The 20844-nt window shown below is 43.7% G+C and overlaps 1 protein-coding gene across 1 annotated transcript in view; it reads left to right on the top strand.

Moving 5' to 3' along the window:
• The first annotated feature begins 14852 nt into the window (after window positions 1–14852).
• The window catches only part of LOC135215711 (probable Dol-P-Man:Man(7)GlcNAc(2)-PP-Dol alpha-1,6-mannosyltransferase), a 167986-nt gene continuing 161994 nt past the window's right edge, over window positions 14853–20844 (top strand). The window contains exon 1 of the mRNA XM_064250668.1: window positions 14853–14978. The gene's annotated coding sequence lies outside the window, so the exon portion shown is untranslated. The remainder of the gene's footprint in view (window positions 14979–20844) is intronic.

The raw sequence follows: 20844 nt of genomic DNA on the forward strand, positions 1-20844 counted from the left end.
ACACTGGTTCGAGACAGAATCGGCAAGCTCGATCGCGGCAGACCCACCGTCGGTTTGGGTTCCCTCTCGGGCCCCAAAAGCGACTCGAGCAGAGACGTGGGCTCTGCTGGTGGGAGCGGCAATCCTTCCGCAGGGTCATTATGCTGACGAATCAGCTTAATGACTTCTGCAAATTCCTCTGTATCTCGGGAGTAACCACGTCTTGCGGAGTAGTACCGTCCAGTCCCTCCAACAAGAATAGATCCCTAGATACTTCTCCTTCAGAAGGAGGAAGAGCGGCAGACCCCTGACGGTCGCCTCCAGCTAATTGCGCGTATGTCCTGGTCGGTCCTAGAACCGTGCCTGGTCCATACGGCGTCATAGCGGGGTCGCGAGCGGCGCACCTCTCGCGATCACTCATAGGTACCTCGCTCCTCCCGGCGTAGCCCTAGGAGGTTGAAGGTACAGGAGAGGCAGACCTGACGCTCCCCCTAGCTCGCTGGCAGGACCAGCGTGCTTGGAGGGCTGCTGCTGATCGTCAACCCGCGGTGGCGATCGAGCAGCATGCCTAGCCTTGCCGCCTCTCGCCTGAGGCGAGAGGCTTGGCTGAGAACGTCGACGCTGATCTCTAGCGTCAGGCGAGCTGTTGCTGGTTACCGTCTCCGCCGGTCCCGATGGGAGCGGCGTCAGGTGACTGCTAGGCTCGCTGTCACGGTGAGACCGGCGAGCGTCCTCTCGGCGCGTCGAGCCGCTGGTACCAGCCGTGGCTGGTACCGACGGCCGCGGGGACCCCCCTTCCTCGCCTCAACCCGTTATGGGAGAGGCAGACCTGACGCTCCCCTCTCGCTCGCTGGCAGGACCAGCGTGCGTGGAGGGCTGCTGCTGATCGTCAACCCGCGGTGACGGTCGAGCAGCAGGCCTAGCCTTACCGCTCGCCTGGGGCGATTGGCTCGGCTGAGAACGTCGAGACCGATCTCTAGCGTCAGGCGAGCTGCCGCTGGTCACCGTCTCCGCCCGGTCCCATCGGGAGCGGCGGACGGGTGACCTGCTAGGCTCTGTAGCGCGTCGAGACCGGCCAGCGTCCTCTCGGCGTCACGTTAGCCCGAGCAGCAGTTGATCGCTGCGAGAGCGTCCACTGGCCTGGCGAGAGTTGTGTGCAGCGACTCTCGCCAGTCTTCTGCTCCGCGCCGCTGTCTTGACGGCGAGCGAGCTCGGGCGTCAAAAACTTTTGGCTGGACGGTCTTCTTGGAAGAGCGTCCACTCGGTGCTTCTCGCGAACGAGAAGCGGCCGAGACGGAAACCTGGTTTAGCGGCAGACCCGCTAGCACCAGGTGAGGACGCACCAGCCGAGGCTGGTGCCCTCTGGTCCCCGTCGACTTCTTCTTTGCAGAAGAAGCGACGGGCCCCGTTCCCGAAGGAACAGGAGGACAGCAGAAGAGCTCCCCAGCTCGCCTGAGCGAGCCGGGCCCTTAGAAGATCCCGAAGGAGTCTTCTTAGGGGGGGGGAAGGAGGCAACCTTCTTCTTCTTCGGCTGTTTGGCCTTAGAAGTCGAAGGGGAAGGAGAGGCAGCGGACGACGAAGAAGACGACGAAGACGACGACGACACCTTCTTCCTCTTCTTCTTCGCCAGGCTCCGCAGGACAGGCGTCAGGTCTTCCATCCAGGAGGGAGCCGGGGCAGTTGCCGAAGCAACAGGGCCCGACTGCACCTGTCCGGAAAGACCTGAGACTGTGACAGCATCACCAACAGCAGGAACAACAGGAACAGGTCCAGGAACAGCAGGAACATCTGAAATGAATGAGCAGCAGGCACCTGATCTGAAAGGGAATGAGCGGCTGGGACAGCAACAGGTACGGCAGGCACGGCAGGTACCACAGGAGAGACAGGCGTCCTGTCGGCCGCTACCGTCATCCTCGGCACTGGCGGCAGGTCCAGGGGGTACTCTTTGGGCAGCGGCAGTCCGGGGTCGGCAATACAAAGAACCCAGGTGGCGGTGGCACCGTCCTGATTGGCACGGCAGGAATTGGTTCTGGATTGCAGCCGTGGGTGTTACCGACATGACATGTGGTGTGTACACCAGGTGCGGTGACATCTCATATGCTGGTGTCGAGATTGTGGTTGTTGTAGTGGTTACCGTATCATGAGTGACCACTGCCGACCCGCCAACCGCTGAATCAACAACCCTGCAGTCCCAGCGACTCCCCACACCTGTTCCAGGTCGTCCTCGCTGATGGCAACCTGCGGAAGCAACAGTCGGGTTAGTTAGAGGGGCTTCCTCGCGCCTGGGGGGAGAGAACCCCACCCAGAGCGGAGGACGGAAGACCCCGAGTACAACTGGACGTCCGTTACCAAAGGAGTCACTGGACTTTCCGATGACTTCTTGTGTCCTCGTACAGCACCCACTGCGCCTCTGACGAATGCATACACGTTACACAGGGCTCGTTGCGGGAGCACTCTCGCACCCCCGACAACGAGTACAACCTCGTGAGGATCTACATCTACATCCAAGGTCGTCTCCCACGGATGTAGCACCTGCGGTAACATAGATAGATTAGTAAGAGGGGGGGGGTTCCCTTCACGCCCGAAGACACATGCCCCATCCGAACGCAAGGAAGACCCCAAATACAAAATACAATGAAGAAGCTGAGCGGGGGGGGGGGCAGGAAGGAAGACGAAGAATCGGCTACCAAGGGAGTCGCGGGAGCTTTCCGACGACTTCCTGGCAGACCTTCGCTTCCCCCACCCCCGCACAGCAGTGCAAAGTAATATGAAAATGAAACAGAATACTGCCTTGCGATTCACTTCATAGAACTTAAAGGAGAAAAGATCAATTCACGGGTAAGTGAACGGAACTTGATCCAATAATATGATGCTATCATAAATATATATGAAAATGAAACAGATACTGCACTTGCGATTTCATTTCACATAAAAATCGTAAGGATCAATTCCCGGGTAAGAACGAAAATTGATCCAGATTAAATTCATGCAATCAATAAATGAAAATGAAAAGAATATGCAATTGCGAATCCACTTTCATTGCATTCTATTATACAAACTTAAAAGTTCGTGCCGAGCGCAATCACACTCTCGGTGACGAACGCACACAGGGCAAAAATATAATGAAAAAAGTACTACACATTTTTCAATTACACCCTTCGCCCAAATACATGACTCGGCGCGAGCGTGCCCGTCTCGGCACCGAGACATAACTCAAGGGTTCATAATTAAGTAATGAAAATGAAAACAGTGTACTTACAGTTTCATTCTTCAAGTCAAAACAAACCATTAGTAGAAAACACAATATAAACAAAGCATACGACGATGAAGCGGGCAGAGAGCGATGACGAACACGTCCTTCACACCCGCGGCCGAAAGCAAAAGTGATTTGTTTACCTCCCAGTCGCGCGGCGCGCGACGATCGGACAAGCAGTTAACTACGTTCATCCCCTTGTTCGAAGCTTACGACCGTTCCAGCTGCCGCTAGCTACTTCCTATTGTTAAAGGACCGAGGGTTTGTATTACGTATCGGAAACAACTGATTTTTCAGTAATATTTTTCCACCAATAGTACGTTTTATACCCCCACACCTACCCTACTATAGCCTAGTTACAAGACTGTGCAACACACATTTAAGCAAGGTTAGGATAGTCTAGGTACTAGGATACCTAGCTATCCCTTTCAGTGATCTTAAAACTTCTTCAGCTTTTGTCATTTGTTTGGCAACTGTTAGGTAGGTAGTAGTAATCCAAAACACAAACTAGCCTATGTATTCATAGAAGATTATCCTATGATTTAAACACTTTTAAACCACTAGCCTAGCAGGTGTACCTAGGTAGGTAGTTCATTCACTTTTCCTACCCCACCCCTACCCATTCTGGATTCTCAGTGGAGCCCCACAGGGGAGAGAAATACTAGGTATTGGTACATAAAAAAGCTGCACAAACAATACTAATTTTCAAATAGGTACCTACCCACAAAACTTTTTTTTGAATACCTAGGTATACCTACTAGCTAAGAAACAAACATTTGGTAGGTATAGGCTAGTACCTAGTAGGTAGCTAGCTAGGTCTACGTAAACAATTAGAAATTAGGTAGTCCTAGTTACGTTGTTCAAGTAGCCTATTTAAAGAAGTCCGTTTTGGGTACCTCTCACATAACTAATTGCTCTATATTTGGACTTAGGGTTGACAGTCAAGCCCTTCCTTCGTCTGGGCTGGTACGTTCTTGGTTAAGGCTGTCAGGCACAAAAAAGTATGACCAGCATCTTCCTACGACCAGTCACAACGGTGCTCTACTTAGGCCTGTCTATGGTAGCATGAAGTCTCAGATTAGGACTGTCAGAATAAGAATACTTACATGTAATAAAAAACAATTAAGGACAGAAGACACAATGAATATGCTTACAACACACAGCCGTATTAGGTATCTAGAGGGTTGTGATAGTGTATTGAACTTTGACCGCCAGTACGATCGCGTTCGAGCTGACGTCGACGTCAGACTGACAGAGTGGACAGTCACTGTGCTGACTACCTCACAGTCATATGTGTTCGAGTCTCTGAAAACTTGACAGCTCTGGATAAATCAGACACACGTATATATATATATATATATATATATATATATATATATATATATATATATAGTAAAACAAAAATAAAACGAATCGCACATACAAACTAAAAACTTAAACACAAAATTACGAAAAAATGAGTACATTTTTAGTTTTATGTGCGATTCGTTTTATTTTTTATCTCTACTGAAGATTTTAGTATGACAATTCATTTTATTGTAATATATATATATATATATATATATATATATATATATATATATATATATATATATATATATATATGTGTGTGTGTGTGTGTGTGTGTGTGTGTGTGTGTGTGTGTGTGTGTGTGTGTGTGTGTGTGTGTGTGTGTGTTACTGTGGAAACAATATCAACTTTGATCAATAATATAAATCTAAAGCCCTGAGAACCAAGAAATAAATTCGAGCACTGGGATTCTTGCTAATTTTGTTTGAAATTAAGTTATCACGATCATATACATAACGAAACCGTGTCGAGTCCCCGAATTCTTGTCACTAAGGGCTGTGAGGAAAAAAAAAAAAATGCTTATTGGAGTGCTCCGTGATATGATATAGCTGTGGTTGCGTTCGAATCTTCTAGAGATCCATGGGACTAAATTATCTTCATTCATCGCGTATATCTATCATCAGCATCGCGGTTTTTCTATTTGGAGTTCCTATTAGCCTTTATTTCGGTCTATTGTGGGCTCCATTTGCCTTTCAGTTATGGTTTGTCCTCATCGTTCAGAACTTCAGTTTTATTTTTCGAGATGGGATGTCTCGTCTGTTGCTAACAGAGGCGCCACAGGCACTAATCAAACGGTGGGGCAATGTCCAGAAAGATCGAGGTTGGTACCTACCTCTCTCATTTCGTCCCTCTGATCCTCTGTCAATCAGGTTTATTTACTTTCACCATAAATAAAGACAGAGTGAAAGATATGTCAAAACATCGTATATCACACTGACTTTACAATATTTCAGCACACATCAACACATGAATTTCTTCGTTTCTCTCTCTGCATGGCTTATTTCTATAGGACGACCTTAGAGATGGATTTCTAGATCGCTCTCACCTCCAATTCGTGTATAAATTCCCATAGAGAGATGTCACTTAACTTGGACCTGGAATATGAAATTTACGCTAAAGACCAGGCGCTAGGGCCCGCTGAGATAATGTTGTTAAAATAATTGTTAAGGAAGGGGGGTGGAAAGTAAGATGGAAGAGAGATAATATGAACGGATGTATAGTATTTATTAGGAATAAATGGGTTGCCGCTGAGCGCGAACGGAAGCCCAAAGAACTTTCAGTAATGCTTACAGTGCACCTAAACCGACAGCACTGTTCCCCCACGGGAGAGATGTCATTTATTGCCTATAAGAAAGATAAAAGCAGCAGAGTATGTTCTTCTTTCTCAGCTAGAGAAAATAAATAAATGGTTCAGAAATACTAGTAAATCTGTGCACATTCTAATTTATTCGCCTATACAAGAAAGAACTAGAGAAAAGTAATAGCGTGATTGATTGATTTAAGGATCTCTGACAATATGATAACTATAGTTTTTAGCACTAAAATTATATGTTGTGTTTAAAGAACTTCATTTAGAAAATTATGAATGTAATAACAAGATCACATCAAAAAATAATAATTATGAGAAGCAAATATAAATCCGATATCGCTTACAGCAACAAGAAAAAAATGGAAAGTAGTTGATCGCCCAATGTGTGGAAAGAAAACCCAGTGGTGGTAGTGACTTGTGGTTTTATGATATGGTGATTAAAACACTTACTAAGACATATGTAACATTTTATTCACAACCAAAGTAGTAGTAGTAGTAGTGGGTGGGATATGCCTTTGAACGGCTCCCTTGCTTCTTTTATTCCTCCTTTGTTTGTGTTTGCTTGAGCTTCTTCTCTCTGAAATACCACATTTCTTTTATAAAATCTTTCCGATCTCCACTTCCTCCCTCATTAGTACTACCAATAAGATTATATTTGCTACTAATTCCTCTTTATTTTCTTGATATGGTTGCTGCATAAAGCTATATCTATTTCTAATTTCATTGTATGCTGGACAGTAAAGTAAGAAATGTTCTAAATTTTCATTTTGTTCCTCACAGTATAAACATTTTGTATCTTCTCCTTTTATCCTATTTCTATCATTTAATCCTAGTATACCTAGTCTGGCCCTACTGATCAGCATTGTTTTTTCAGTGTTATCATACCAGATTTCTTCTCTTATGTTTTCTTTATATTTTCTGTAGATTCTTAATGTTGACTTTTCATTCATTTCTTTCTGCCATATTTTTCTGTCCCAATTGTTTATTATTTCTCTTAACTGTTTGTCTTTAACTGCTTCAATTTTACTTAAGTTTATATTTAGTTCTTTCATATACTCTTTTACTTGCATTATCCAGGGGTTTTTTTTGTTTTCATACTGATCCATTGTTATCTCATATAGGAGCCTATTTCCACCATTCTTCAGTGTATGTTTCAGTGTATGGCACATCTCGTCCCAGTGACGTGTGTTACTTGAAAAGAATTGACGGTGGTATCTTCTCTAGAACGGCTCCTCGCTTGCAGCTAAAGTCAGATAATTTCCTTCACATTGTAACACACTAGTGGGAAATTTCCTGCAAAACAATCTTTTAATAATATTTTTGTGTATTAACATATTTTCATATAATCTATTTCTTACTGTAGATGTCATAATAATGGAAATTACTGATTTGAATTTTTGTTGTGAGTTACCTTGTCAGGTAACCAACAGACGAGAACTATTTGTAACTGTTATTATGTGAAATTCAAATGTATCTGCATGTTTATGAGTTTTGTATAATAAATACGTCTCTATTGCATGATATAAAGGCAAAGGGACCACATTTATTCGAGAATGCACTTCTTACGTTATTTTGTTTGATTTTTCTATGATGCCGATTAAATCATTCGTGAATTTATTCAAATCTATTTATCACCTGGTTCTCGTTGTTCGCGAAAAAAACAGTAACACTCAGTTAAATAAAATACCCGTCTGTTTTGCAACAATTAAAATCAAGAGACTTCATTGCAATACATTACTTCTGAGCCCGCGATAAACACTAAATACTTACCGGAAGTTTTTACTGCAAAATATTTGGCCTTAGTTTCCCTACGTTCTACTATAAAGAATAAATATATATTTTCATCCAGGATAGAACCATCTACCTTTTAATCCATGCATCTTCATATCTTAACCCCATCATGTCTGATTATCACAGCTTAGCTGTATTGGAACTTACAGATGACTTGGGGTGCCGCTGCACTTCCTCCTTGTATCCCGGCGTCCTGAGGTCTCTTTCTGGGGAATATAGCTCTTTGGTAGGAGTTTCAACACTATGGCGAACCTCCGGAGTCTTCACTGGGAGTCCATTTGTAGCACACAATTGTTAGGAATCAAAAGCGACCTCTTTCTTCTAAAGCCATTTTATCTGTACTACTTGTTCCTTTGGCTTGAAGTTTAGGGACTGTATAGAGACCTATTACATTTAGTCAATAGCCTTGGGCAATACTTGCTGATCATGTTTGTTGTTATCTGACTATTTTTCTAATGATCACTTGTTATCCAAACCTATTTGAAAGAGGAGGGCCTACAGTGGATCAAGTGTCATTAAGGGTCAGGATATCCAGAGGACATCATCCAGGTACCCAAAGAAGGGCACTTTCCTCAAATCCGTTGACATGGTGTTATGCCTCGGGCACATTTAGGAGTGTCAGAATTTTCACTTTATTGGTCTGTCAGGTGTTAGATCCATGCAGGGTCAACTGGCATCCTGCATGCAGCTGTGTGAAGATACAAAGGGGATATGGCATTCTATTCCCTTAAGACACTGAAGAAGGAGGAGAGAGAGAGAGAGAGAGAGAGAGAGAGAGAGAGAGAGAGAGAGAGAGAGAGAGAGAGAGAGAGAGAGAGAGAGAGAGAGCAGGAGGTCCGTGATATTGTGACAGCTGAGAGGTCGTGAAGAGTTCAGCTGAACAGGCAAGGGACTAGTTTAATCTGTGCACACCCTGTTTTACAATTGTGTATATCACTGACTTAACTCTCGCGTTCCTTAAAGAATATTTTACATTTATTCACTCTTTCATTCACTTCATTCTTGACAACAATCTGCCAGGGCCGCTGTGTTCTGGTGTATGCTGACATCTGTGACCTAATTCTTGAAACCTCAGGACCAATGTAATAACCACTGGTTATCATTGTGCATACAGTCCCGGAAATCAAGGTCCTGATCTGTCTAGACTTTAGTAGAATTTATGCTGCACACAGACACCAAAATCTTCAGCTGCAAACAGCAATTTCAATTGCTCTATCAAAATCTGGTGCTTTGAATACAATTAACATGCTTAACAATATATTCTGCGCCACAAATAAATGCCTCCGGTATCAAAAGGATCACAGATTTATGTGATTTTTCCTCGACAGGTCATTCAAAGGCGATTAAGTGGTGGTTATGATGTACACAAAATTTTCGGTAACATCATGTCATGCCCAGGATGTGGCTCAGTGTGACTGTGGATGATGACTGAAGACCAGAACCCCTTACCCCAGCTGGTACAGGTGGCAGAGGACATAGAATATCACCCAGAAACTATACCACGGAAATCAGTTTAAGTACTAAAGGCTCCAAACCATTGTGGCTGGGAATGATTAGTCATATTGAAAACTGTACTGTGCAATACTGGGCATTTGTTTTCAAGTTCCATTTGTCAAATTAAGATGGTACTGTATATTATTATATGCATGACCTTTAAGTAGTGGTAATCTTTTTATCTAGAGAGGAAAAATATTGTAATATGTATCAAAATATTACAATTTGTTCATCACAATGTTCTCATAATCAAGCATAGATTGATGGGACCATCCACTAAATATGTGATTTATTTTTTGTGTATTAGGCTATACACAAGAAGTGTAAGTATATTATACTTTTATATTTGTTTACCTATCCGCTGACACCTATTACCAGTGAAGGACATCCGCCCCCACCCCCCCCCCGGTATTTAATAGTTTGGTATACGTATAGCCTGAGTGGTGATAACTGGGCAAGCCCTCTCTCTCTCTCTCTCTCTCTCTCTCTCTCTCTCTCTCTCTCTCTCTCTCCATTCTATCAGGTCATTAAATTAGAGTCGGAGTTACAAAAAATATAATATTTATTCAAAGTAAAGTACTATTGAATATTCAAATTCTTACAGGATCAATAATGGAAAGGTAATAATTCAAGTCTCACAGATAACTAACTCAGATAACCCACCCAGTATTTAAATGTCTCAATCAGTAATTAGTCACACCAATTATCTCTTCTCCAAAATATTATACTTCACCACACGGGACCCTCGGCCCCTAGGACACTGGCGGCCGCTCACTAGAACCGCCTGTTTAAAAGACAGGAGAACACACTAGTGAGCACACACACAATTGTAAAGACAAAGTCAATAAAATGGAACATCTTTTACAAAATGTCAAACAGACAACAAGCCATCCCTTTGGCTAAAGTATGACTACTCACCCATTGCAGCCTGGAAAATCACACACTCTAGCTGTTCAAGGAAACTCTGGCACACGCCATCGTGGCTCTACCTTTCTCGCACAGACTTCTCCGTAAGTCTCCCATAGTTTTGGCTAAAGATGTCATTATGAACGGAAGAGGCGCACACGTACACACGAACTCACACTCTTCGGTAACGCCTCAATAACTTGTCATAGCCAGTTTTCAAAGGCACCTTGAACAAGCCTCGTGAACTCACATATCCACAGAACGAACGTTGCCCACCCGCTTAAATATGCATCTTCGCATCACACCATCCCAGAAAGGATTTATCAGCTTTCTCAGGTCATCGCTTCGGACTCTTGTCTCTATGGGAAGTTAAAAGCAATGAATCTGCGCATTCTAAAAAAGTCACACCACATCACAATGGCATATTAAATATATTATTAATTATAGCCCTCTTTCATCTGACATATTTATATATTGTAATGTTCTGCACTTATATTAGGACTAGTCAAAAGTTTTATCTATTTTGCATTAGTACTACACGGTTATGTTTATTGCAAGTTGACTTGTGCTGAAGCTGAAAAAACAAAAAAAAACCTGGGTAGCAGAAGCCAAGCCTTTTATTTTACAACCTCCAATTCTGCTTCCTTTCTTCAATCTTACTGTCCAGCCTTTCAAACTATTACTTCTCAGTGCAGTTATGGGGGTTTCTGCCCGTTCCACCTCTAAATCCTTGTGGGGTACTTCATCTCTTTTTATATTTTCTGGATCTCCTTATCATGGTGTTCAACCACTCTGACTCCTTATCGATGTCTTAAGTGCTGAATGTCAAAAAGTGGCCTGGTACTTGGCTTACAGCCTAAATTTTATGAACCAAAATCAAGATCACAAATATATGGTCATGTCTGCGCTGGATCTGGTGGCCTGAGTGTTGCTCAGTGCGGGTACATGACACAGGTCACATATACTATTTTCTTTAAAACCCTCAAGTTTTACCAAGACTTTGTCTACTGCTAAACCTACCAGAAGGAAAGAGAGCCCACTGATCGCTACACAAAGATGAAGGTAATGAATCCTTCTGAAAAACATTTACCACAGTGAGTGTGGAACAGTTGCAATTAGTATGTAATAATAATTTAAGTTATCTTTAAACCACCTAAACTGTATATGTATTATTTGTAATTTGCACATTACAACTTTATTTATTCTTCTCAGCTTAGTCAATTTTCTTTATGGGGTCACTGTTTTGAGCAGCTGCCATCTTTCTCTGTAGGGTGCTTTTGATCCACCAAATCCATTCTCTCTCAAGTCCTCCCTCGTACTGTCTCTATGTCTTTCTTGATCTTCTCGCCTTCCTCTACCCTGCCACTACTATCTCCATTGCATGCCTTTCAATATGGTTCCTCCTTTCCCTTTTAGTAAGTGTCCGTACAATCTCAGTCTCTCCTCTTACACTTTCTTCTGAATTCAGCTACCTTTGTTGATCCTCCTTTTATCCTCATTACCTAATCCTATCCTCCATCGTGAGACCAGACATCCTTCTTAACATTCATCTCGCTACGTCTATTTCTTTTCTTTCTCTGTATTTGTCATACTTGCCGTTTTGTATCCAACAGCATAGCTGGATTTACCATTTTCTTGTGGAACTTTCTCCTCAATCTTAATGGCCACTTTTTTCACAGTGGACTCAAGAAGCAGTTCTCTAATTGTTCCAACTTACTTGCCTCCATGTTTTACTTCCTAATCCAGTCTTCCACTAGTCTCTAGTATTTATAGATCTAAGGGTTTGAAAGATTCTACTCTATTTCTTCTCCATTCACCGTTAAGGCTGTTTGGAAACAAAGTTTGCAAAAAGTTTTGCAAACACTTTTTATCGTGGTATTTGTTTCCCATCCAGAATGGAAAACATATAGTGTTTCTGTCTTTATATATATATATATATATATATATATATATATATATATATATATATATATATATATATATATATATATATACACACGCACACACATCGGTATGTGCATATACATATGTACACATTCATATTTACACATGCATGTAAATATTTACATATGTATAACTGAATCACGAAAGTTTGGAACGTGATAAATCCTTCGTGGCTTATACCTTTATATTTACATATGTAGATGTGCATATGCACCTATACATGTGTACACGTGTGATGTACATACATGCATGTGCGTGTGACACTTCTTTTTCTAAAAACTTCCTCACCGCCCGTCTCTTTTTCTCTCTCTTATTAATCCCTCCTCGAGTGCATTAAACTGGCAAGTAAATTGAAGAGGTTACTGCTCCACAGCAGGCATCCTGAAGGCAGCTGAGATCTGGACAAGAAACATGCTTGCAAACAGTTTCCAGACTTTTTGCAAACTGTTTACAAGCAGTTTCAAAGAAAATGTTTGCAAGAGTTTCCAACAACGTTCATAGTGTGGACAGGCCTTAAACATACTCACACAGCCATCTCGCCCAATAAATGCAGGTACATATATTGTCTGCTTTTGAACTGCTTATCCTCATTTCGTTATCCTCCACTGTTACTCTTTACTTCTCGAAGTTCCCTCCAGACCCTCCCTCCTGTCTGCTCACAACACAGTGTCACCTGCATATATATGCTCCATGGACCTGTAAGGGAAATCTAGTTCATCCCTTGGATGATCCACGGAGTCGGTGGTTGCTTCACTCATGCACATGTTTTAAATTATCTATGTATTTTTATCTCCCTATAATTGAAAATAAATAATGTACCTATTGAGAGTCGATGACGGCAGTGTAACAGAATATTTCCCATAAGATCTTGAGGAATACTATCGCACTCAGTACTGTGAAGTACTAGACTTCGTGAGTCGCAAAGTCATTGATCGATTTCAGAGCACCAGCTGCAAGATTCTTCATGAAATGAAAAACTACGATACTAACATCAGCCAATGGAGGTCCAGCAGAATTACTAGAGCCACTGAACATGTACAAAGACACTGACTAGAAGAAAACTTCATCATGAAATGGCCATGCTAAAGAAAAACCCTGTGCAAAGTTGCAGAAATTGGTGGTCCTAGTAAGTAAGTGACTACGATATCTACTTATTGATGTATCGCAGTCACTAGAAAATATTCCTGTTGCTGCTATTGTGATCTTTCAGCTTAATAAACTTACAAAGATTTATCTGACCGTTACAGTAACCATAGAGGAGTTTCTCAACTCTTCGTAGAATCAAAACTTATCTTCGCTCCTCTGTATCAAAATAGTTTAGTAAATAACGTCTTACTCCTACAAGCCCATAAAGGTTTAACAGATTATTTACGTAAATATACAAAGCAGATTTCCAAAGATTTTATATAAAAAAGAGCAATACCAGACTTAAGTTCTTAGGACAGTTCACGTAGATTAATCCTTAGCTCTATTCATATATGTAAGTTATTTTGGACAATAATGATCATTGCTGAAACAACTTAGAGAATTACATATATGTCACTGTATTAGGACAAACCTATTGGTAAGTAAACTGCTGCAGCAGATGTTTGTCTTTATTCTTTTTAATCGTGCATTTGCTTTTTATATTCCCCCCCAAAAAAATTTGGAGAAGGTTCCAACGCCCCTGGTGCGTGCGCGCGCGCGTGCGATTGCATGTGTACCATGACTAAGCTTAGATACTTGATAAGTGAATGTATTCTCTTCTACTCTTCCTTTCCATAAATGTTGCTGTCAGTTAGGACTTTTATTAAAGCCATATTTCATAAGTATAGGCTACACTCGCTTTTCAGTAATCATCCTAGAATATTTTTGATATAGAGCCTCTATATGTTCCTGTTTTCTGCTCATGGCAGTTCAAATATGCAGTTCTAAAAAATACGGATATTTTCCAGAAAAAAATTATCACTGCAGTCAAAGTCTGCCATTGCACATGTCATTTCGTTTGGCAGTCTGAAAAAAAAAAAAAACTCTCGTTGCAGCTGATCTAGAGGAAAATACACTGGAAGGCAGTCCTATTCTATTTACCATCTCCACAAAATATCTTAGTATCAGAGACATATTCATTTGCAGTTTTGTTTGTGAAGCATATATTTCGATACAACCTATGAGAAACTAATTCTGGGCAAGATGTCACTGTTTTAATTTTTTGCTGGACCTAACTTTCTCGCCAGCCAGGCTAAGTTAGCACCACTTCCTTGCCTAAAGTATACTTTTTTCAACCTGAATGTGAAATTTACAGCATTAGAGATGATAAAAAAAAAAAAAAACAGATCTGATGGATATTGATATGGTGGCTCATTGACATTGATAAAGGACTTTTGTCAGTGACCGCGATCTACGACAAGTCAGTTTTTGAGCTTGCCGACCTAACTTCGAATAAAAATTAATATAAGACATTTACTGCTTTACCCTTCTCCCACAATAAATCGGTTTGTTATGAAAATTAAAAAAAAATTATTAGGACTCAATCCGCTGAGGACCTCCTAGATAATAATAATAATAATAATAATATAATAATAATAATAATAATAATAATAATAATAAGAATAATAATATAACTAATAATAATGAAAAATAATAATAATAATAATAATAATAATAATAAAATAATAAATAATAATAATAATAATAATAATATATAATAACAAATATTTTATTTAGCCACTATCTTAGTGTTTTTATGTAATTAAATTGCCGATAAACTGCCTAAAACTATTATTCAAGTCTGCCAGAATTTTTTTTTTTTTTTTTTTTTTTTCAAAGAACGTTTCCTGACAACATATCATCTGCAGGTATTAATTGCCAATTGGCTTTGTTGACATGTTTTCTTAGTAGAACGAACTCTCCGCGTTTTCCTGATTACTCTGTAGTGGCAGCTTGTCCTCTCCAGCGAATGCTTCATTCTAAAAGGTAACATTCCGTTAATAATAGTAACGAACGATTTGTGAATTAAATAATTTCTTTTCATACTAGCTACCTACTACTACTGTAGGAGTAGCTAGGCTAGTTTACAAAAGTGTTGCTGCTTTTGCCAGATGTCGGCCAGGCTTTGGTAAGGAAATGGCAAGTATCCCGGCAGGTTCTGCGTGAAGTAGCTACCTAGTATTAGGTACTATGTATTGCAAGTTGAATACAAAATTTTAAAAATTGTAAGCTTAGGCTATCAGATGATAAAATTGTAGGTTACCTAATGGGCATAAAATAAGACTCACAGAAGTCTGGCAAGAGGTTGATTAAAGGAGTCTCTGCTGAACGTCAGGCTAGTACTGTAGGCCCAATAGCTAGGTAGGCATTTCTGTTGCCTAGGATAAACATTCGCATGGACTGGCCCAACACACCGTGAGTCACAGCATGCCATCCTCCAAAAAAGTACTTAGGTATAATGCGTCCTGACACCGGAGATGGGCATCAGTCACGACTTCTTGTTGGTGGGAAATGGAGCTAAAGACCTCTACTCTCCTTTCGAGGTAAGTATTTTCTCCAAAGTTAGAAATTAAGGCCAAATTTAAAGCTTTAAACAGAGGGTAGTGAAAAGGGTGGCCAACGCAGTGCAAATTTCACCAAAACGCTTTCAAAATTTTTACCTACGCTTAAATATCTTAGAAGATTGACGCCATCTCGATGTTGTGGAGTCGCTTGTGTCAACAAACTTCCCATTTTCTGTGATAAAATCTGCTCACCACATGTACCCATAGACGCTGGGGCACTTTCATCACAACAATCGAACACAGTCCCTGGCCACAACGTTTTAAGGAAACTACTGTTTTGATAGAAGAAGATGACGAAGCATGCACTAGATAATTATTTAAATAAATAGTAAAACATCAATTTTTGTTTCGATACGTTATACAAACCATCGGTCCTTTAACAATAGGGAAGTAACTAGCGGCAGGCTTGGAACGGTCTTAAGCTTCGAACAAGGGAGTTCGATAGTTAACTGCTTGTCCGACAGTGCGCGCGCAGCGCGACTGGGAGTGAAGAATCACTTTTGTTTTTTGGCCGTTGTGGTGTGAGGACGTTGTTCGCCATTGCTCTCAGCCCGCTTTATCGTCGTTTGCTTTCAGAATTTGTTGTGTTTTCCCTTACTTTGGTGTGTGTGTGTGTGTGTGTGTGTGTGTAAAAGTGAACTGTAAGTACACATATTCATTTTTCATATACACTTTGTTTATTTATGATTATGGATCAAGGATTGATGTAATCTCCGCGCCTCCTATTACCCGACGACTGTGCCCGGGTTGAGAGGCGTACTAAATTTGGAAAGTTGAGAGTTTTCCTGAGATCGATCCCCAAGTCCTTTGTGCTCGTGGTGCCGAGGGCGGGAGCGCGGGAGCGCCGAGCCGTGAGTTTTTAGTGGTGAAGGTGTAAAAGTGAAAATTGTAAGTGCAGTACTCTTTTTCATTTTTCATTTATATTTTTGCCCTGTGCGCTCGGTGCCGAGGGTGCAAATGCTCTCAGCACGAGCCCTTTATTTTGTGTGAAAGTGAAATCGCAAGTGCAGTATTCTTTTTCATTTACATATATTATTTTGATTGCATCAATATTCATTATGGATCAAGGTTTCCGCTCTTACCCGGGGAATTGATCCTTACCCTTTTATTTTGCGTGAAAGTGAAATCGCAAGTGCAGTATTCTTTTTCTTTTCATTTTCATATGTTTTTTTGATTGCATCATATTCATTATTGGATCAAGGTTTCCGCTCATAACCGGGAATTGATCCTTACCCCTTGCGCTCGGTGCCAAGGGCGCGAATGCTCTCGGCCCGAGCCCTTTTTATGTGAAAGTGAAATCGTAAATGCAGGATTCTTTTTCATTTTCATATATTATTATTTTGTTCATGAGACCTACCTGTCAGATATATATATAGCTGTATCTCCGAAGTCCGACAGAATTTCAAAACTTACGACACACGTAGTGGGAGGCCGGGTGGTTAGTACCCATTTCCTGCCGCTGGGAGGCGGGTATCAGGAACCTTTCCCCATTTTCTATTCAGATTTTCTCTGTCGCGGTACTGTCAACACCTGTTTTTCATACCTCCTGTCGTTGGATTTCGTAAACTTTCATTGCCACTTGAGTAATTTGATTGTCTTTTTTTTTTTTTTTTTTTTTTTTTTTTAACTTGCATTTGTGGCTAGGCACACGATTATTGTGGACTGTTTTGGATTTGCTTGTTTGATTTTTCTTGGTTATAAGTTGTCTGGATCTAGTTCTACTAGTTACAAAGTATGTTGTGTGGAAGAGTGTAAGGTAAGGCTACCGAAGGCTTCGGTAGATCCCCACACTGTATGCACGAGCTGTAGTGGGACATGTATCCTTGATAATGATCAATGGCCCTGATTCCAGTTGTAAGATTTGTCCGACACGGCATACAAACCTTGCGGTCCTTTTACAATAGGAAGGTACTAGCGGCAGCTGGATAGGTCGTAAGCTTTCGAACAAGGGGTTCGGTAGTTAACTGCTTGTCCAGACAGGCTGCGAAGCGCGCGACTGGGAGGTAAACAAATCACTTTTGCTTTCGGCCTGCTGGCGTGTGGACGTGTATCATCGCTCTCTGCCCGCTTCATCGTCGTTTGCTTTCGCATGATTGTGTTTTTCTTTTTCGATGTATCTAGTGAAACTGAATTGTAAGTACAATCATTTCATTGATTTCAATTGTGAATTAAAGGATCTTGCTGCACAACGCTCTCCGATTACCCGAGTGCCGGGACTGAAGGGCGTAATTGCGGGAATTCATTTTCCCACCCAAATGATGCCATCGTATTGTGTATGCTCGGTGCCGAGGGCGGGAGCGCTCGCTCCGAGCGTATATTGGGTTGGAAATGTGTAGATGAAAATCGTAAGTAAGTACTCTTTTCATTTATATTTTTTTGACCTGTGTGCCCGTTGCCGAACGAATACTATCGGCACGGAAACTTATTCAGTATGAAAGTGGAATCGCAAGTACAGTATTCTTTTTCATTTTCATAGATTATTTTATTGTAGCAATACTCATTTTGGATCAGTTTCCGAGCTTGCCCGGAGATTGATCCTTCCCCCTTTTTATGTTGAATGAAGTGAAATCGCAAGTACAGTTCTTTTTCATTTTCATTTTGTTATTGAGATTGCATTGTTGACTGGGATCAATGTTCCGTTATTCATGGGAATTGATCCTTCTCTTTTTGATTGTATGAAGTGAAATCGCAAGCGCAGTAGTCTTTTCATTTTCATATATCTGTGATTGCATCAATTTCGTTATGGATCAAGGTTTCCAGAAACCTTGATTCATAAGGTAAGGAATGAAACCTTTCACCCTTACGCTCGGTACCGAGGGCGCAAATGCGCTCGATCCGAGCCCTTTTTCATTGTGAAGTGAATCGTTTTGCAAGATGCATTTTCATTTTGTTCCTTATTATTGATTGCATCAATATTATTTGGTTCAAGTTCCGCTCAGTCAGGGAATTGATCCGTATGCCTTTGTATTCGTGCCGATGGCACGACTGCTAGAGCTCTTATTTTGTTGTTGGTACATGGGTACTGTGCGGGGGAGGGGAACGAGAAACCCCCCGCTCAGTTCCCACTGATGACTCTTCCCTTGGGTTGGGGGGGGGGGGGGAGGTTATCGGCGTTCTTCTCCTCGCCCGATCCGTCGAGCGCGGGGAGGGCGCTCGGTGCCCGATGTACAATTGTATTAGGGCAAACCCCCGCACGAGGGGATTTCCCCTCCATTAACGCTACTACTTTTATTTCCCCAGGTGATACTGCCACGAGGGTGGACCTTGGTGAGGTATGGGCGTCCTTCCAATTGCAGAGCGTGCTGGTGTCCAGGGGCGGCGGTTTCTATGTCTGGGCATATTGCGGTCACCCATGGAGTGGTGACCACGCTACCAGGTGACGACGTCCCTCCTCACCTGGTGTACTCGCCTCGCGTGGTAACAGTCTTGCCTACAGCCGCTGTGAAGTGCCGTTCACCGTACCGAGAGGGGGGCGTGCGCCGCCCGCTCGTGGTTGCCGCGCTGCAGCGACCACACTTCCGCTGCCCTAGAACTCGCCCCTGGACCTGCCGCCGGTAACAGGATGTTGCTGCATGCTGCTCCACTTCCTGTGTTTCGGTGCTGCCTGCCGTACCTGCCGATTCTGGGCTGACTGTCCAGGCAGTTGCTGCGCTGGCCGTCCCTGCCGTTGCTGCGCTGGCTGTTCCTCCGCCGTTGCTGCGCTGGCGATCCCTGCCAGTTGCTGCGCTGGCTGTTCCTGCCGTTGCTGCGCTGGCGGTCCCTACCGAGGATGTGCTGGCCGTGCCTGCTGTTCCTGAGATACCCATACCTGCTGATGTCGTCCCTGTTCGTGGTGGTACTACCCCAGACTGTGGTCTGTCTGTACAGGTGCGTCCGGGCCCTGTGGCTTCGGCTACAGCAGCCCCGGCTCCGCCCTGGATAGCAGATCTTACGTCTGTCCTGAGGAAGCTGACGAAGAAGAGGAGGAAGGTGTCGTGTCGTCGTCTTCATCTTCTTCATGGTCGTCAGCCGCCGCCTCTTCCCCTTCGACTTCTAAGCGGCTTTACAGCCGAGGAAGAAGAAGGTTGCCTCCTCCCACCTCCTAAGCTTCCTCGGAGCTTCTCGGGACCCGTCTCCACCTCGGTGGAACGGGAGGGTTTCTTCCGCTGGTCCTCCTGCTCCTTCGGAGCGGGGCCCGTCTCTTCTTCCGCAAGGAAGAAGACTACGGGGACCAGAGGGTACCGGCTAACACCGGGTACTTCTCGCCTGGAGTAAGTGGTTCTGCCACTGCATCAGGGTCCGTCTCGGCCTCTCGCTCGCGGGAGGTACCGAGTGTACGGTCGCCTAACAGCGACCGTGCAGCCAGGAACCAGACCTCTGAGTCCGCTCAGCGTCAGGTTCACGGCACGGGGCGGAAGACTGGTGACAGCCGCTCAGGCGCTCTCACCAGACCAGCTCTCACTCTCGCGGTGAACAGCTGGCTACCCGGGGACGTGACGGTCCACGACCGACACGGGCTGAGGTCTGGGAAGTAGGTCCTCCCGTTCGTCGGTGCCAGCCACGGCTGGAAACCAGCGACGTGACGTGCCGTGAGGACAAGCACCGGTCTCAATGCGACAGTGGAGCCTGCAGGTCGCCTGACCGTCGCTCTCACAGAGAGCGATCGGGTACGGCAACCAGCACCAGCTCTTCTGACACTCGAGATCAGTGCCGCTGTGCTCAGTCCAGCCGTTCTCCACAGCGAGACGGTTCGACCAGGCCTGCAGCTCGATCGTCACCGCGGGGGTTGACGATCGCCTGCAGCCCTCCAAGCCTGCTGGTCCTGCCAGCGAGCGACGATAGGGAGCGTCAGGTCTGCCTCTCCCGTACCTTCAACCTCCTCGGGTTACACCGGGAGGAGCAGAGGTATTGAGGAGTGATCGTGAGGGGTGCGCTCCTCATGATCCCACCACGACGCCCTACGTGCCAGGCACGGTTCTTGGACCGGCCAGGACGTATGCGCAAGTGGATGGGGAAGACCGAGAGGGCTGTCGCTGTTCCCCCTTCTTAGGAGGAAGTGGTTCTCGGAATATGCTCTTGTTCGAAGGGCTTAACGGTACCACTCTGCAAGATGCCGTGACTTCCGAGATCCAGAGGAACTTTGCCGAGGTTACGGCGCTGATTCGTCAGCACAATGACCTCGGGGAAGGATCGCCGCTCCCACCAGCAGAGCCACGTCTCGGCTCGAGTCGGTTTGGGGACCCGAGAGGGAACCCAAATCGACGGTGGGGCGGCCGCGATCGGAGCTTGCCGACTGTGTTGAGCCAGGT

This window comes from Macrobrachium nipponense, chromosome 5 (assembly GCF_015104395.2).
Source record: "Macrobrachium nipponense isolate FS-2020 chromosome 5, ASM1510439v2, whole genome shotgun sequence".
Taxonomy (NCBI): domain Eukaryota; kingdom Metazoa; phylum Arthropoda; class Malacostraca; order Decapoda; family Palaemonidae; genus Macrobrachium; species Macrobrachium nipponense.